We start from the raw sequence: 20,971 nt of genomic DNA, 5'->3' as shown, positions 1-20,971 counted from the left end.
TCTCAATTAAAAGCATTGAAGCTTAACCACTATATGTGCTTCCATATGATTTGGGAAACAGGCTTCTCTTTCCTATTTTCCTTCTCAGGTAGTCTTTAAAGAGTTTTCATAAGGAGAATTCCATATTTTTTTTAATAAAAAGAGCACAATTTTTTTTAAACAAAATTGTAAATATTTGCTTCACTTCTAGTTCAAAAATATTAGGTGATTTGCATTTATACTTACATGAAATTATAGCAGTCTCAAAGTTAGTACTATAAAATGTTTTACATAACTATAGTTTTATTTTCTTAACTCTTCTATTGAAATTACAAATTCCCAACTCAATTTTTAATGACACTTAAGGTAAAGCATTTTTAAACTTTTTTATAGGTCATGATGCTCCTAGTACCATGTCAGTTCTACTCTGTACACCATGTCTGTACAGACATGATTAAGAAAGATATTTAAAATAAAAGATGTTGGTTTATGAATTGCTTCATGGTTTATCTCTTTTTCTGTTATTTAATCTTACTAGTATCACTATTTTATATTATTTTCTCTTTCAGTTCTACTGAGATATAATTGACATACAGTACTATATGAGTATAAAGTGTACAGCATGACTTGACTTACACATACCATAAAATGATTATCACAGTAAGCTTAGTGAATAATCATCATCTCATTTAGATGCAAAATTAGACTTTTTAGGATATGTCATATATATGGAAACATATAATGTGTAATTTTTGTGTCTAGCTTCTTTCACTTAGTATAAAGTTTCTGAAATTCATCCATTTTGTAGCTTCTTTCAGTCTATAAATTTTTTTAAATATTGCTGAATAGCATCACATTTTATGTACACACCATCATTCATGTGCCAATTCACCACTAAATAAACATTTGGATTATTTTAAATTATGAACTGTTATGAATATTGCTTCTACTAAGATTAGTGTACAGTTCTTTGTGTGGATGCGAGTTTTCATTTCTCATGGGTAGATTGACTGAAAGCAGCTGGATCTCACGGTAAGTCTATGTTTAACTTTTTAAGAAAATGCCAAAGTACTGTCCAGAGACAGTACCATTTTACATTCCTTCCATCATTGTATGAGGGTTCGTTTTCTTCACATCCTGGCCAATACTGGCTATTATATATCATTTTAATATGACTGTTCTAGTGAGAGTGAAGTGGTATCTCATTACAGTTTTAATTTGTAATTATTTAATTACTAAAAATGCTGAGCTGCTTTCCATGTGCAAATTTCTTTGGTGAAATGTCAATTGAATTATCTTGTAAGTTTTTATTTGATGTCATCACATAGATCCTTAGAAGAGGGTGGCAGGAGGATCAGAGACAAAGAGAAGAGGGCAATGTGATAAGAGAAACAGACTGGAGTGATACTACCACAAGCTAAGGAATGCTCAGATTTACAAGCTGGAAGACCTAAGAAATAGATTTTCTGTGGAGCTTTGAGAAGGAATTAGCCTAGCAACCACCCTGACTTTAGCCAAGAAAGACAAATTTGGGCTTCTGATCTTCAGAACCTAAGACAATACATTTTTTATTATTTTAATCCCTATGTTTGTGGTAATTTGTTACAGCAGAAATATGAAACCAATACAGGCCCTTTCTGTTCTCTCCTGATCATGGATGCACTTTGACACATGCACACAGCTTCTCAGATCACTAGAGATACATGGGAGTTATCAAGGCCCACTGTGGTTGCCTTACTCCCTGGATATCCTAGTATATTTCTGCCTCATCTATCAGTATTTGCTTGCCCCAACCGGGTAACAACTTCAGACTAGCTGTAATTTTGTCCTTTCGTATTTGTTTGCCACCCAGGTCTGATGTTTCCAATGACTCCCGGAGCATTTGTATTTTTGACTCCACTCCAAAGCAAGTCACCCCCTTATGTCAACAAAGCTGCTAGATTATTAAACTTGTCCTTCACTGGTAAAATATTCTGCTAATGGAACTGAAGAAACAGGAGCATCCCCAGACTGACATGTCATTGACTCATTTTTCTAAATTGTGGTTCAGTATTTTTCTTGACTGTTTTTCAATTTGTTGTATGACTTTGATTCCTAACGTCAAGATTTTGCAAAATATGTCCAGTTTTATCCTTCCTAACTGGAGAAGTACTTGCCCAGTTTCTAACTCTCTCACTCCAGAAATCTTGCTTCCAATACCATTTGATAATTATAGATATTTTATATTATACTTTAATTTTTAATAATATAAAATTAACTTATTATTCACATTTGCTATTATGCATTGACTTTGACAGACATATTTATCCACATGATTTTTAGATAATTAAATTCTTTTCTGACTGTTATGATGTATATATGGACATGTTTTGGTCATAGTAATCATTCTCATCTGTTCAGGTTGCTAAAACAGAATACCATAAACTGTGCGGTTTATAAACAGAAAATATTTATTTATCACAGTTCTATAGGCTGGGAAGTCCAAGAAGCAGATTCAGTGTCTGATGAGAGACCACTTTTAGTTCACAGATGACTGTCTTTTCACTGTAGTCTCACACGGCAGAGAGGGCAGGGATCTGTCTGGGATCTCTTTTGTAAGGGCACTGATTCCATTTATGTGGGCTCTACTCTCATGACTTAAATCACTTCCCAAAGGGCTAATTCCAAATTCCATCACACTGGGGATTAGGTTTCAACGAATCAATGTTAGGAGGATTCAGTTTATAGCAGTAATTCTTCAAAACAGCACTCTGTGCCCATGTTGTCAAAACCTAAGGCAGTTCTGATATGTTAAAATAAACAAAATCACTTATCTTCAAAAGTACCGAATAAGTCAGCAAGCAATTGTTTTACCGACTTTGTTTTCAACCAACATAATTCAAATGCTTTCCCTGTGTATAGATTTATTAATGGTATGGTCAATAGATATGCCATCTAGAGAACTAAAAATCATACAGATTGATACTTTAAAAAACGTCTATGGGGATATAAATATATATTGCTTATTGTAGAAGAAATTATACTTTTAACTCTTCAAATGGGTTACAGTTGTTAATGAATAGACACAGTTAGGAAAAGCTCTTAATTAAAGCAAATTAGACTAGAGTTTTGTAACTAACACCCTTTGAGAGCTTTAGAGAAAGGCTTTTTCTTTAACATTTACTTGACATATAAGAAGAGAAATCATTTAGTGGTCAAACTGTGAGATTAAGGAAGAGAGAAGGGTAAAACATAACATGAAAAGACATATTTTTGTCATTCAATTTTACTATTAAAATCTTAGACTTGGACCCTTTCTTTTTGTATTTTTACCCTTAACTAAGTGGAATTATTTAACTACATAGTTTTTTTTTTTAACATTTTGTATTGATTTATAATCATTTTACAATGTGTCAAATTCCAGTGTTCAGCACAATTTTTCAGTCATTCATTGACATATACACACTCATTGTCACATTTTTTTCTCTGTGAGTTATCATAACATTTTGTGTATATTTCCCTGTGCTATACAGTGTAATCTTGTTTATCTATTCTACAATTTTGAACTTAACTTTGAACTTTGAATTTAACTACATAGTTTTAAGAAACATTCATGGAATATTGGCTCCCAAATTAACTTCCATCCCACTTTTCTTGAGGAGCAAATCAAACTGTCTAAGCTATTCATATATAAATGATCATTGTTAATAATCTGACGAGACCAACTAGAATCGATCTGCTAATCTAGTCTTCACTATCCAGACTGTCAATTGCTGCCTGGGCCAATCATCACACTGGATGCAGAAAAACACACACCATTATATCCTCAGCAAAAAAGAAAAGAATCCACGTTTCAGATGCAAAGTCTACCACTGAATGCCATACTTGGGACGACGGCCAAAATTTAACTTGTTCGTCTTATGATGGATTAACCTACGTAACATATGGCATTACCCCCAACCAGTTCTAGAAGATAGACTGGTGAACCCTTGCCCCCTTTCAGAGATATTAATGGTGCCTCACTTCTGTTGACTTTTTTTTCACATTATTGTGTTGATGTTCCAACCCAACTGGCTAATTTCTGTCACATATATATGACCACTGAATCAAATCTCTGTTACCTGTTTGTTTTCTCAGATCATTTGCAGTCTGCCACGGTATTCCTATTATTGCCAAAGCCACTCAACAACGGGTGATACCCAAACGTAATATGAACCCAGCATAATCCCTACAGTCCACAAGCACTTGATATCTCTGAGAGTTGATATGGCCGCCTCAAAAATTAACTCAAAGGAAATTCTAACCTTTCTACCCTCACCTTTTTCTATTCCATACACTTTAGTAATGACATTTTTTTAATTTCAATTAATGTGGCAGTCCCAGAAAGTGTCCCAGGTACTTCTCAGGTAATGATCAGAATGAAAGAAATAGGAGTTTATATATTTTGAAAATTTAGGGTTTTATACTGGCCACTGATGGGCATAATACCCCTTTCTTGCCCTCAACTTAAACCCTTGGCCACACTGCTGGGCCAAAAGGAAGCACAGAGGATTTAAATTTCATTCTGGATGTTTTCTAAAAATGCAATTATCTTGTAATAACCTTCAATGAAAAAATATGAAAACGAATATATGTATGTAAAAATGCAATTATAATAACTCTTGCATTTGCCTCCTCTACAGGGAAAGTCTGGGTGTAAACAGATGATTGAAATTACAGGTAGTGCATGAGAAACACAGATTATGTAGTAGTGAATGGTGTAAAATACAAATCAAAGATGGTAAAGAAATAATTCTCCCTATTGAAAATAAGAGATCCCCCTCCCTTTTCTTTGGGCATTTACTTTAGAAAATGTGTAATTGCAAGTTATTTCTCTGTCTCTTTGTGATGTATGTAAATCTTTTTAAAAGCTAAATCAGGCTCTTGCCAGCATTCAGACTCAGGAATGTTTTTCTCAAGGACCTAGTCACCATCTCTTTGAAATGCAATCATTAAGGAAGATAGATTCCTATCTCCCAGTTTCTGTGGAAGGGTAGGAGCCTAACTTCTTCAGGTACCTGACTCCAAATGCAAAACTACCTCTTGTCATAAAGCTATCATGATTTTGTTTTTCATGTGGATAAAGTCAGCTAGCTAACAAAGATGATCACCCAATTACTGAGTAACTTTAGGATGAGATGTGTGATAAGCAGTGCTGTCAAATCCTCTTACACAGTCATTCTCAAGATCAGTGTTAACTAGTTCCAGTAGGAGGATGTGTATCTGCTTGGCTATATAAAAGGGATGAGATTTATTTGTCTTTGAAAATTTTTAGCAGATTGCCTGTGATGTGCATCACATTCTGGCTTAATGTTTATTTAATAATAAAACTACTTTCTTTCTCTTCTACCTCTGTAGAAACATTTTTCTGGTTTGGAAGGAGATTTTAATTTTTATCATATTTCTCAAACAACGGAGATCAAAATCCTGACACCTGGGGAAGAGAGAACATGCCATGTCCCACGTGGTGAGGGAGTGGAAGAGTGACACTAATCATTGCTTTCAGAACAGATGCTGAGCCCTTCTCACAAAGGAAAATAGTCTGATGCCTCTGTCTCTCAAACCATTACAAGCATCTTAAACTTAATGGGGTGCTGGTCTGTCATTCCTTCCAAATGGCTTTAACAATGATTTAATCACAATTCCTCTTAACCTTACCAAGAAGCCTATTGAAAATGGCAGCAAATAGTGCCAAACCCTGTACCTCTTACACAAAGCACTTGTCACTAGCACTGGTGTCTTCCCTATCCCCAATCACCAGCTGTTTCTCAATCACTTTGTAGGACAGACACATGCCCTTGTCTGGTGGCATGGACAAACAGGACAGATTTGACTGACTGCAATCTGTCAGTTCTAACTATAAGAACCAGGCTCCATAGTTTAAAGTAAATTGAGAACCCTAAGACTCACATGCTGGCTTGGAAGCCACACTGAATAGACTGGCATAATATGCCCTCTAACAAATGTAGGTCTCTTTGCGGGTCCCCATGAGTTATAGATAACAATGTCTTTCCAATGGCACTACCCTGTGTACATGAGACTTCATATTATGCATTGAAAACAGGTGTTAACTTCTCTTTGAAACACTGAGCTTAATTAGGTGTGGTGTGGTCATAAGAGACCTTAATTGTTTAAGAAAACCAATGAATCGTGTAACATTTAGATGATCATGGTATTGCCTCTAAAATTAGGCCATCTTTGGTATTTGGGGATATTATGAAGAAATAATTCATGTGTTATTTATGTCCACCCTGAGGGCAGCCTTCCCTAAAATGAGAATCATCTATTTAGAAAAGAGAGTCAAAATCTTTTTCTGACTTTAGCTGAAATCATAGATGGCAGAAGTTCAGCACTAGAAGGCATTCAGGTCAAACTAAATTTGTTGTCTAGGGTTGTTAGGCATGAAACAGTTGATCTAAATTTTCTCCTCTGTGTCAGAGTTCTATCATGCATCCTTCTGTGCCTGAATTAACGTCTCAGGCCCAGCCAAAGAGTCAACAGAGAAATTTCTGGTTAAAGCTATCTGGCTTTCTAAGCTAACCCCTGATGCTTTATGGGATTTGTTCAGCTAGGTGGGTCTAGGACACTGGGATCCACTGCCGTGGTCAAAACTACAAGCCACTTGAAGCCAGACTGCGAGTAGCTTTAGTTAAATGTTGTGGGTTAGATTAATCGAAGTGTCCAAGGGAGAGGTATATCCATAGGGAAATTTGTCAAAAATGAAAGTAGTACGGAAATGAGAGTAGAGATTATTGGGAGAAAATCTTCCATGGATCTCTAGCATGTCTTGCAAACAGAGGCACTTCTGCCCTTTTATTCTGGATTATCTTTCAAATACAGTTATAAAAGGCAGATTTGTTTACTATTCTAATGTAGTAATGTTAAATCTTCTTCTGGGAAAATGGTCAGGGAAATTTGCTTGTAGATTATAAAAATTTAGGTTCATTAAGCTCAGGGTTCCCCAACTGTGATGCAAGTGCACCACACATACAGCATCAACCTGGGCTCCTCTGAATCACTGTAGGACTTGGGGGCAAGGGGACCATATATGAAGATGAAGCTCATACTGCTCACTATGCCATGAGTAATAAAGTTCTTAGTCTCCAACCCAAGATTCTCCTGATTCTTCCAGGATTCTTCAAACTGTTGCAAGCTTCCTTTTCAGACTGAAGTATGGTAAAATCTGAGACCCTTCACAATTTCCACCACCTATCTGATGGTAAGCTTAGAAATCCTAACAAATGTTTTATGGGGGAAGATTTTAAATGCCATACTGAAAACGGTATCCTTCATTACTTAGGAGGAAAACCTCACTGCCTGTGGCTAATATGAGAACCAAACAACCTCTGGTTGTGCTTTCAGAAGATTCATGTAGTAATGGTAACTAGAAGGATATGGAAAAAAGAATAAGACTTGCATCATGGGTAACTGTTAGAATTATCCATGTAATATAGGATGGAGTCAACAGTGGTCAATATAAATTTTAGTCCTAAACGGGATGGGCTCCTCCTCCATTTTACTTTTATTATATTATAAACAACATGATTTAATGAGATGAATAATTGATATTGAAATACTGTCTCAGTGGGTTCATTCATACTTAGTTCAAATTCCTAAATAAAAGATAACAGCTTTTTACATACTTTAGAATAATTGATATAGCTGATTCAATTAAACTGAAACATTTCATCATGAAATTTAAATGTAAATATATGATTTGCACAACTTAGATTTACATCTGCTACTTTGAATATTTTACACCCCTTGGGATAAGCCCATGCTATTAGATAAACAGTGAATATTTTGGTTTCAGTTGACTATTAATTTTATTAAATCTAAACCATGTCTACATGTTTAAAGATATGACCCACTATGACCCCTCAAATAAATCATTACAATTAGTCACAGATACAACTTACACGTTCTAATATCTATGAGAAGTCATCTAATTTCAACTTATTGGTAACAAGAGTAAAGTAAAATATGTTTTGTGGAAGAAAATCTGAGAATATCCAAAATAGATAAAATACAGCTATAATTAAAGAATAATAAATAATAAATCTTAGTAGTAGGAATCATAATAATGATGATGATAATATCTATGGGATCAATAATTATTTCTTATGTTAGACTAAAAACATTGTATATCAGTAAAATATAGTAAAAAATCCTAATGTGTTTATATTTTATTTTAAAACTATTTTATCAGGCTTTTGGAGAAATAGTTCAATTTTGGAGATATAGTTCAATAGTTCAATTTTTGCTCCTCAAATTTCCCTAATTTTTTTTCAATATAAGAAACAGTGTTTCTTTACTTCCTAATATATAGTTTTGGATAGCATGCTTCATATTTATGGAAAAAGTGAGTAAAGTAGGAATAGAGGAGAACATTCTCAACTTGATAATGACTCTAAAAATCCACTGTTAACACCATACTTAACACTGAGAAACTCAAAGCTGTCCCACTAAGATCAGGTACAAGGCAAGTATGTCCACTCTCACCACTCCCTTTCAACAACAAACTCAAAGTCCTTCCTTATACAATAAGGCAATAAAATAAATACAAGTATAGAGATTGGAACTAAATGAATAAAACTATCTTTGTTCACAAATCACAAAATTGTGTATGTAGAAAATCTACAAAAACTGACAGAAAAACTACTGAAACTAATATGTGATTATAACAAGGTTGTAGGATACAAGGTTATAATACAAAAGACAACTGCTTTCCAAAATACTAGCAATGAACAAGTGGAATTTGAAATTAAAATGACAGTATTATTTACATTAGGACCTCCCCAAATGAAATACTTACATATAAATCTTATAAAATATGTACAAGATTTATGTAATAAAAACTATAAAACTCTGATGAATAAATCAAAGAACTAAATGAATGGATAGGTATTCCATGTTCAAGAACAAGAAGGCAATATTGTCAAGATGTAAGTTCTTCCCAACTTCATTTACAGATTCAATGCAATCCCAGTCAAAACCCCAGCAAGTTATTTTATGAATATTGACAAACTGATTCTAAAGTTTATATAGAGAGGCAAAAGACTCTGACTCGCCAAGACAATATTAAAGCAGAAGGATAAAGTAAGAGGACTTATGCTACCTGGCTTCAGGAGTTACTATAAAGCTACAATAAAAAAGACATAACAATACTGATGAGAGAACAGACAAATAGATCAATTCAACAGACCAGATTACAGAAATAGTCCCCTATAAGTACAATCAATCAATCTTCAACAAAGGATCAAAATAAACATAATGGAGCAAAGATAGTCTCTTTAACAAATGGTGCTGGAACAACTAGACATGCCCATGCAAAAAAAAAAAAGAAAAGAAAAGAAAAGAATCTAGGCACAGAACTTACATTCCTCACAGAAATTAACTCAAAATAGATCACAGACTAAACGTAAAATACAAACTATAAAACTTTTGGAAGATAACAGAAAATAAAACCTAGATGACATTTAGTATGGCAATGATGTTTTAGAAACAACACCAAAGACATGACCCACGAAAGAAATAATTCATAAGCAAGAAAATATTTGCAAACGACACATCTGATAAAACATTGTTATCTAACATATACATAAAGCTCTTAAAACTCAACAATAAGAAAGGAAACAATTCAATTGAAAAATGGGACAAAGACCTTAACAGACACCTCATCAAAGAAAATATACAGATGGCAAATAAACATGGAAAGATGCTCAACATCATATGTCACTGGGAAAATGCAAATTAAAAAAAACAAGATAACTATTAGCATGGCCAAAAACACTGACAACACCAAATGCTTATGAGGAGCAATGGGAACTCTCATACATTGCTGGAGGGAATGCAAAACAGTTTCCACTTTGAAAGACAATTTGATTGTTTCTTGCAAAACTAAATGTATCTCACTCCATAATCCAGTAATAATGCTCCTTGGTATTTACCTAAAGCAGCTGAAAACTTATGTTCATAAGAAAACTTGCACACGGTTTGTAGCATGTTTATAGCAGTTACAATTATATCATAATTGCTAAAATTTCGACTAAACTAAGATATTCTTCAGTAGTTGATGGATAAATTGTGATATATCCAGACAATAGAATATTATTCAGTGCTAAAAAGAAATAAACCATCAAGCCAAAAGGACATGGAGCAATCTTAAATGCATATTACTAAGTGAAAGTTACCAATCAGAAAAGATTATGTTCTATATGGTTTCCAACATTTTGGAAAAGGCAAAACTATGGTGAAAATAAAACAAAAAACAGAAAACAAAAAAAAGTGGTCGCCAGGATTGTGGTGAGTAGGGAGAGAAGAACAGGCAGAGCACAGAGGATTTTCAGAGAAGTGAAAATACTCTGTATGATATTATAATGATAAATTCATGTTATTATACATTTTTCCAAACACATAGAAGGTACAACACCAAGAGAACCCTAAGGTAAGCTTTGGATTACATTATGATTATGATGTGCCAATGTAGATTCACCAGCTGTAACAAATGTACCACATTGGTGGGGGTGTTGATAATGGGGGAAATGATGCTTGTGTGGGGAGAGGTGATACATGGGAAATCTCTGTACCTTCCTCTAAAATTTGTTATAAAACTGCTCTAAAAAATAGTCAAAAAATAAAATTTTTTAAAAAAGGAAATCATTTCCTCACTAAGGAAAGCAAATTACAAAATAACCCACTTAATCATAATTGATATTTGCGAGGCTTGGCATGTCACATTAAGTCTCCACCCACATGTTATCTCCTCAGAGAGGGCTACAGTAACTTTGATTTCTCTAGTCCTTACTCAGTCTCTCAAAACAGGATATAAACTTTGCCTGTGTGTGTTTGTGTATGTAGAAACCATGTACTCAAAAACTGCTATTTGTATCAGAAATAGTCCTTAATAATCCTCAATAATGATTCATGTTTGAATCATTAAATTGAAATTTCTTTGACAAACTAGAAAGGAAGGAGGAAAAAAAAACTGCCTACCTGATAAAAGATCTACAAAAAAAGGAAGTTGACAAACATAAAACATAGTAATTCAACTAAAAGTTTAAAATCATCACTTTTAAATTTGGGAATAAGAAAACAATAATAAATTTTAGTGCTTCAATTAGTAATACAGGAAGACTCAGCTACAACATTAAAAGATAGAAAATAATTACAATTTTGGTAGATTAAAAAACATAACTTATTTTCATAGATACATTTATTGATTTTGAAATTTAAAGGTAGTCCTAGAAATATTATTAAATTAATAAGATATTTTCACAATGTAACAGTTAAAATAATATAAAAAATTCAATTGTATTTCTGCAAATAAGAAACAGTTTAAATGAAACGAAAAGGTGTAACAAGAGCCACATTAAGTAAGGATAATTAAGAATAAGCTTAATGAAAGTATGCAAGATCACTATAGAAAAATATAAAATATTATTCCAAGAAGCTTAAATAAATGGGGAGCAATTTCTTATTCATAGATAAGAAAACTCTATATCATAAAAATATAAATTCTTCCCAATTTAAATAATAAATTCAATGCAATACCAATCACACTTCTGATTTTTTTTAGAAGTCAACAATATTCTAAAATTTAAATAAAAGTGATAGTACTTGCCTTAACATATAAAGTCTATAGAATTAAAGTTGGTTTAATATGGGCTTCAAAAAAGACAAACCTAAAGTCTGCCACTGTTAAGGATCTTGGAAGGTAACCTTCTAAATCTTTGGAATTTCCCTAGTGATAGGAGTGTCTTTGTTATTCATGGTGAACCCCTCAGACTACATCTGATAGTTTATGCTAATGAGATAACTTGTCCTGTCAACAAAGGCTGGTTTCATCATTTCAAAAGTCTGCATGAATTAAGAAATATTAAACTGTCTGTTGAAACTTCCAGCACATGTAAGGATGCTGCTGTAAAGTTTGTACGCAGATTCTAGGATAAGCTACAGTAGGTAGTTATGATTGTCATTAAATATTTAGGGTTGGTTAGAACTGTATCTTCTTTGGGAAGGCAACCTCATTAAGAACTTGTGTGATGAAAACAAGGAATGTGAAGTAGCCACAAAGGAGTTAAAGATATTTTAACTCTCTTATTAGGAGGGGTTGGAGTAGGCAGGTAGCTAGACATGAGCACAGAAAGGGGACCTGAGCCAAATGGCAGGAAACCATATATCCTGTGAACAACGGTCGGGGAGGAGGGGTCCTTGGGCAGACCAAGAAAAGAAGGAACCTCAAACTGATAAGAAAGCATACGTTTTGAGTTGACAAGTGTCCTGGAGGCAAAGACAGGTGGGACAAGACAGGAATCTATAGCATCTGAATGTAACCTTTTGCTCATTATGCCCTCATCTAATGCCTCAATCAAGACTAAAAATATAAATCCTTCCTTCCCTTGGGAAGGTAGAGCTGGGATGAAGATCAGGGAAGGTGACCCCGAACTCCTCTCCATCAGTGAATATTCTGTCCATTCAGTTTTACACCCATATAACCAGCCTGCCAAAGAAACTCGAGGCAGCCACCCACATGGTCTGCCCACTGTCCACTTGAGAGTGTACTACCTATTGCTTAATAAATCCTAGCTTTGCTTTCTTGACCTCTGTGTCTCCTTTCTGAATTCTTTCTGTGACAAGACAAGAACCTGCTCTCTGATAACAAAGGCACTGCAGAGGTGACTTTAAATTGAAACCTTTACATAATTTCAATCTTTTTGAGACTCTCAGAGCCCTAAAAATAATGACATATCATCCCCACCAATCATTTGGCTTTCAAATAAATGTTATAAATAACAATAACATAGTTTCAGCACTGGTTTCAATTGTATTTTTGTCCAGAGTAGAAAGATACATAAACACAATTTTTTTTAGAATAAAAATGAAAATAATATTTAATTGTATCTATTTACATTTTTATTTTTTTTCTAGAGATTCTTCTTTATATGGTAATCAGTTTTGCTCATTATGAATTTTTGCTTATTTTTGAGGTAATGCTAGAAAGTATTTATATAAAAGAGCTAATTTTCCCCTAAAGACTTGATCCACAATGATTTCCTCAAAGACTCTTTTTGTAACTTTTATCTGAATCATACAATTAGAGACTGATTACAATTTTTCTGTACAAAACCAGTTCAAAACAACTAGTTTTGAGTTTGAAAAAGTTGTCTAAGATCCTCCTCACCTCTTTTCTACATAATTTCCCTTATTTGTAGGAAGCCCTTACTCAGATATACTAAAACCTCCTTTCAAGAAAATTGTTCTTCATGAGTGGAAATATAAAACAATGGTCTTCCTTTCAAATAGCTACAAATTTTAATTTTTTCTAGGTACTTGGGTAAAGGGTTTTGTTTCCTGTTACTCCTTCTCTATAAGCCTAGACATAAGGTTAGGTATCCTCATATGTGTTTTTTGTACAAATTAGCACCATAAATTTACATATGAGCATCTTTGTTAGAGTACTATTCATAGTCTGTTCTGAGGACCAACATTAACTAACCTAAAAACTATACGCAGATAATGTAGAAAAAGAAAGAAAATCAGGCATGGCTTTCTTGACACAAAAGAAGCCATTTTTGACCTAAGCCATTTTGTGATGTAAGCCTGGCCACAATACTTGTCCTTGACCAGGTCTCGGTAATTACTGATCTTAAGAGAACAAAAGAATACAGACACAAAAGGCTGTTTTCAAACAAGAGAAGTAACAATAGCAAAGACAGCAGTCATAAAGTCTCCAGTTCTGTTTCAATAATAAAAATTGGCTTGAAGCTCTCAACCATCAGATCAACTGGAACCTGAGGGATGATATGTTGATTTTTTCTGACCCTTAGGACTTCAGTCAACTAAAGCTTGGACCCTGTCCACTGCCCAAGCCCCTTCATGAATATGCATGTACCCTTAGCTTAAAACTTCCCCTCTTTTGCTGTTGGCGGAGACACTGCTATGGGAAAGATACCTGGTGTTCTCCTTACTTGCCAAGTAATCCTTCTCCCGATCTTTGATTTGGTTGAGCCTTTTGGCTCCACGCCCACCAAGAAGTGAACTCAATTTCTGGGTAACAAACTACTGAGTCTCTCAGTAGACTGAGTTGACTGTTGGCTTAAATTTGGGGTGGAGGTAGTACTGAAAAAACAAAATGGGATCAGTTTGGACTGGCAAGCAGCAATAAGGACTCATTTGTCTGTGATATTTGAAGTGAAGCAGGAGATCTACTGGAAGATTTCTGAGAAGGTTCCATGTATTAACATCCTTGAGGCTCATGCTTCTGACCATATTGCCTTGGAAAATATTCTGTACCAGTAGTAACCAAGAGAGAATTTATTCTACTGGCTGTTGTCCAGGTTTCTCCTCTAAGATACACCATCCTGATGGACTAGAGCTATATTGGTGCAGTAATTTCTAAAGGTCAGAAGTCCAGGTCAGCCTGATTCAGCTCCCAGATACCAAATGCCAAGGTCAAGGTTTCTGGAGGGCTGCATTTCTCTCTGTGTTCAGGGAAGAGTCGGCTTCCAAGCTTCCAGATTATGGGTGAATTCAGTTCTTTGTGACTGTAGGAATGAGATTCCTCTTTCCTTATAGAATCAACCTGTGATCTCAGCTTCTAAAGGCAACCCTAATTCTTTAGTTAGTGGCTCTGTTTAGATTCAAACTCAGCAGGAGTGGGCTGAGTTCTCAGTTTTAAATTTCTTTCTTCTTGTTTTTTTAATCATACCAACAAATTAAATTTTAAAGCACTACTACAGTGAGATAATGTTCCAGATCACTCTGATTCCCTCAGGCCCTTGAAAGAAAATACAAAAATGTGTTTTTTATCACCAAGTACAACTTCATTAACTCTGCCAATGGACCAAACAACTATTTCAACTTTTAAAACCCTCTATTTTATATAAGCTTTCAGATAGGCTATTGATATTATAACTGAGGATCATGCAATTCTTTAGCTAAGGTTTGGGGAAATATATATGATATAAAGTATGCAACTGAAAACATGTAAGCTTCATGCAGCAAGTAAAAAGTAGTAATATATATGAGGTATAGCAGAAAACTTTACAATACTGTTCAAATAATTTTACAGTATTTAAATAGAATGAAAATGGAGTTAGATAAAGAGATGACCGTGAGAATGTTGACACTGTCATGATTCAAGATACTCTAGATATGCAACTAGAGGAAATTAGCAAAGGTAAACTTAGGGACATAAATGAAGAAAGCTATTGTGACAATAATAATGAAGATGTCCCAGAAGAACTGATGCTGCCCAAAAACTTCACAATGAAAGACCTCTCAGTAATATTTCATGACATTGGAAATTAAAAGGATGAAATATTAGAAACTGATCTAAATTTATAAAAGATTACAACAATTCACCGAGGCTTATTATCATAAATTATATGGAAAGAAACTGAAGGCAAAAACATTTAATATGAAAAGTAATATGAAAGCTTTATTCTTTAATAAGCAATAAAACATTTTTTACTCAATGCTTCTGTTTAAAATGTTCTAAATAAATACTAGTTTTATAATTTTTCTTCATTACTCTATATGTGTAAAACAACAGTAAAAGCATTTTTCATGTTTTAACAAACATTTGCTGAGGTCATGGAATAATCCCATTATCTGCCAGATACGATTGTTTGAAGAGATTATTCAAATGTCAGATTTCAGCAAGTTTGCTAATTATGAGTGATATTTAAAAAGTGGAATCCTTTATGACAACAATAGTCTAATAATATTAGATATCTGACAATGTCAGAAACATTTTGTGTGCAGTGGTCTGGGTGAAAACTTTAGGAGTAGTTTAACAGATCATGGAAAGAGAAAAATGGAGAAAGTGCAAATAACTCATTTAGGTAACAGAGTTTTCAGGCAAAGGGGAGCAATTATTTTTGCTTTATCTTGTTTGTCTCACTCTAGGTTGATGGAAATGTCTTGAATGACAAACACTTGATGTAGAAGAGATAAGGTAGAATTGGTAGAGTGATGATCTAAGGTAGAGAAGCACAGTGGACTCCAAAGCACAAGTGAATAAATTGGTTTTGTTTAGGACGATAGATAGTTCATTTCTGCTAGAAGTGAAAGTGGAGAATACCTGCTGGGTATTTGTGATAGAAGATTATCCAAACATTCTTTTCTCATTGCATCCATTTCCTCAGTAAAGAAGGAAATAAGACTGCTGAGTAAGTCTGGAAGCCCAGTGCTGGAGGTTGAGGAGGGAAGAAAAGTTGTGAAAAAGTCAAGCTGGAGTAAGAGACTGTCAGTGGATTACGTGTAGTAATGCAATTGTTTGAAGCTTTACGAGCCCACTTAATATCTATGGAGATGAGATAAATGTAAGATTTCAGCATGGTTGTTACCTTTTCTCTGCCCACGCTCTACTGTCCAGGTATAATTATGAATTATGTCTGAAGGCTATAGTACTGTGTCTGGAAAGAAGTCCTGATATTTATATGGTGCTTACATGTATATGAAACAGTATTCTGTGGTTCACATTTTGATGTGGGTCCTGAGGAAGAAGGAAGAACCAAAAATACAAGAGCCACTGTCTCAGACTTCAAGGCATTTCAATTATCGTAACTAGGCAATGGGGCAGAGGGGTTTGTGCAGGAACTGGGAATAAAGGAAACCTATTATATTAGCTTTTGTTTTTTTGTTAAAAAAATTTGTGCATTGAGAGTAAAAATGTTAAGTTGCTTGTAGAAATGTTGAGTTGCTCAATAGAGCCTTGTAAACTGAAGCAATCATTAGACTATAGAAGATTATTTAACCACTGGAATAAAAGTGATAATCTAAGCCCTTTCAGTAGAATCACAAGAGGAGACACCATAATAAAACCTAAAAACACATGGCAGAAGACAGAAAAAACTATGAATAAAGCTTTTTTTTTGGCTCACTCCTTTCAAACAGCTAATATACACAGAATGATTAAACTTTATTCACACTCTGTTTAATTAAATATAAATATTCATTATAATATAATAAATATATATTTATATTTATTACAAATATAGACATTAAGCATATTATTTCAAAACCATATGCTTCATGCCTATATGATTCTGATGGCAAACAGAAATATCAGCTTTAAATTGAGTTGGTAGAAATTATTTCAGATAAAACATTTTTGGGTTTTTAATCTTACAAATCATTGTAAAATTTAAGATTTTTTTTCAGGGTCTTCCTCTCTGAGGCTAATACCACACATGTAGAGAATACATATAATTGAGTGTAGTGGTGGACAATGGACAGTGAGAAAGTCATTTGAAATCACTCAATTTCTAGATTAGGAAGTGGCTAGTGAGAGGCTTCAGGCAGAAGCTGGAGTGAGAGATGGAAAGAAAGCCATGTCAATTCTTGTCTACATATTAATTTTCCCTAAAACTCCCATGGCAGGTATTGACACATATATATCATTTCTACATATAAATTGAATAAATATTATAAGTTTGTTTATGTCTGATTCAAGATACTATGATTCAGCTAGAAACATACACTTAGTATCTTTCAGTGCAATCCATAATGGCCATTCAAGACTGATTCAGTATCTCTCAGGTGATCACATTTCAGTCCATTGTCTTTAAATAAATCAGCATCTCTCCTCAAATGGTGATAAGAGAAGTAGGAGAGAATAAAAACAGGAGAAGGAACAACACTTTCATGAACTCTCTGTAACTGCTCCCTCTCCAACTTCAGAATAGCATGCCACCTTGCCCATGGGAAACCCTAAGTAACTCTAAAAGACTGGAAAAATTGCATAGTACTTCTTCCCAAACTGCAACCATTAAGTTTACATTTCAGCAGCATATTTATTAAGTAAAAACTTAAATTTTATGATAAATGAAAATATACACAAGAAAGGTGCAATCATGTATAATATCAGGGTCAATCATCAAAACGTAGCTAATTAATGTTGAAGTTCTGTAAATTAATTTTAGATAAATTTATGATTTTCTCTAATTCTAAAACTGTTAAAAAATCATAATAATTCTATATATATCAAAGCAATTAAATATGTACAAGGCATCATTTTAGGTCATTTTTCTGACAGATTTCAGGTTTAAAACAGCAAGTTCTGTAACAAGAAAGTAGTGGTTATGAGGAATATGTAACTAATCTGAATTAAGAGGAATAGTAATATCAGAGGAACAAATATTTTTAATCACATTCTTCCTGTAACTCCAATTCAACTTAAAAATCTTTTTTTTTTTTTTTTTTGACTTTCATTTTAAATCTAGCATCACAGCTACATTCCAAGTATCTCCCAAGCAGATTGATTTTGAGTTTAGAATTCCAGGGAAAAGCCAAGGATGAGAAATCAATTGGCAGAGTATGGATTGACTACTGAAAATACAGGCCTTTGAAACTCCCATTTAAGGGTTTACAATTTGATATAACATTGGTGTATTAACTAGGAGCCACTGAATTTTACCACCGTATGATCCATATTTTCAGAGAAAAGCCTAATGTATATTTTATTCAAATTTTAAAATTTGTTAAATAGGCATTTTAACTTTGAAAAGATGTATCATAAATCAAGATGTAATGAAGGATTTAAGAACCTTAGATTCATTACCAGCTTTTATAACGACTTGTGGTGCTTAAAACAGCCTTTTTTTCCTGCCTTTCTGTATTTCTTAAGAAGTATTTTGATTTAATAATTTTCAAGAATTATTACTATTTAATAAATTATATGCTAATTAAAACTTCATAGAAACAGTTGTAAAATCTCCGTTCTCCACTAGTAAAAGTAAAATTTTAACTAGTAATGTTAAAAACAACACTACAATGATACTACCTTCAAAATATGTGCTTTTGAAGGCATGGAGACTAATTCATTCTAAGCATGAAAAGAGAATTTCAAAAAAGCCATATCCATTTGTTTTTCTCCTATTTCTGTTTATTATAACTAAGGTTGATATATTGCTTAGAGCTACTATTAATATTAAATATTTGATGGATTACATTAGGCTAACCCTCTCTGAATTCAATCATTCTTTCTTAGAGTAGAGTAGAAATGACTTGACAGTTTACTGTTAGAAAAGGAACTAAAAACACCATGCAATATGAACTTACTTTTAAGGGAAAAATCCCATTTGTAGGGTCAATATGCATTACTGTATTTTTTCCTTAAAGATTTTACCAGCTACTGCTCTGCTGAACTTGAGCATATATATTAATATACACAAAAGTTGAAAGAGCATAAATAAATGGATATATTTGTGAGAAGTAGTGTTTAATTATCTAAATAGAGTGTCTCTTTCTATACATTTAATCAAAGGTATTTTATTCTCTAAATACATAAGATTTTTCTTTCGGTTTCTTAATTATGCATGTTAATTATAATTTCAAAAAACTGTATTTTTAAATTATGTAAATTTAGAAGAGATTCAACTCATCATGAAAATTTTATTGACAGTTTCTTCAACTGTTTGATCTTTACACATTAACTGTATTACATATATATATATATATATACTTGGTTTTCATATACAACTTTATACATATATGTAATATATATATATATGATTTTCATTTATCTATGATCACCTAGTTCATACTCTTTATATCCTTTCCTCCCAAAAGGTAAAATTAATTATGTGAAAATAAATATAATATAAAGATATATTCACTGGGGAAAATACTTGGAACATACATTGGAAAGGGACATATATTCTTATATTTTCAAAAATGAAAGTATAGCAAAGATTATTACAAACACAAATCAAAATAACCACCAAAAATGATTACTAGTATTTTCCCTGTTAGTTACTGTTCATCTGATTAAACAGAACTGTGTCTGAAATTTGGCTCCAAGACTTAATAATATGTCGACTACTAAATTACATAATACTTCTAAGCTTTAGCTTTCATGTGTAAAAATGGTGATAATGATACTGCCACCTATGACTGTTGTTAAGATTATGTAAAAACTGTAAGAGCTATAATTGTAAGAGCAGTAAGTATTTTTTTTTATTCTTTAGATTGAGCCTACGTTCTGGGTAGGAGCTATAGCTGTATTCTAAATATTTTCTATATAAAAGATTCCATATAGAATTAAAATTATTCATCAAAACAATTTAAAGCATCTTAATATAATAATATTGCCATTTGATTTTAAGAACCATTATATCAACAATATTGCCCAAAACACTTTTGATATTCTTCCAATATTTTAAACAATATGCATAAGCATTTTTAAATAATCACTGACAATTTGACTGATGAAACCTTTAAATTTTGTTGGTGCTTCTAACTTTTTAAGGGTTTATTTGCTATTTGTATGTTTCTTTTGATGATATATCTGTCAAAATTTTGATCTATTCTTCTACTGAAGTGCTAACTTTCTATTGATTTATTAAATGCATATTATTTTGTGTTAGTATTGACTATAAGTCTCATTTGAATATACTTTCCCAGCTGAGGACTTTGAAAGTATATGGCAGCCAGCAGATCAATGAAGAACAGGGAACCTACAGTGAATGTGCACATACAGAATTTGAAGTATCATCAAACCTGCAGTGGATTTAACACTTTTTCAGCTCGCGTATTATTCAGCCTAAACTTAATGAATTTGAAACCTAAGAATAAAGCTGTGACACAGAGACCATAGAATCACTCTAACTTTTTTCTTTTCTTTTCTCTATTTCTGGAAAAACCAAGTTCCACATTTAATGTAAAAATAAATGAATGAATGAATGAATACCTTAATGTTGGGATGGTGGCTACAACAGATTGTATACAAAATAATATATGATTTTGAAGTGTTTTAATGCTGAAATTTAAAGATTATTTATGTTGCTAGTTTGTGTTTTGTATTTATATTAACAGTATTTATTATTTGTATTTTAAAATAATACAATATTCTAACTTATCCAAACTAATTATAAAATTTGAAATACATACTAAGCTTTAATGAAGCATTGCTTTAAAAATATTTATCTTTATCCACTACTGAAAGCTTATTATTCATTCACCTCAA

Source organism: Camelus ferus, chromosome 2, assembly GCF_009834535.1.
Source record: "Camelus ferus isolate YT-003-E chromosome 2, BCGSAC_Cfer_1.0, whole genome shotgun sequence".
NCBI classification, from domain to species: domain Eukaryota; kingdom Metazoa; phylum Chordata; class Mammalia; order Artiodactyla; family Camelidae; genus Camelus; species Camelus ferus.
This window is presented reverse-complemented; position numbering follows the sequence as displayed.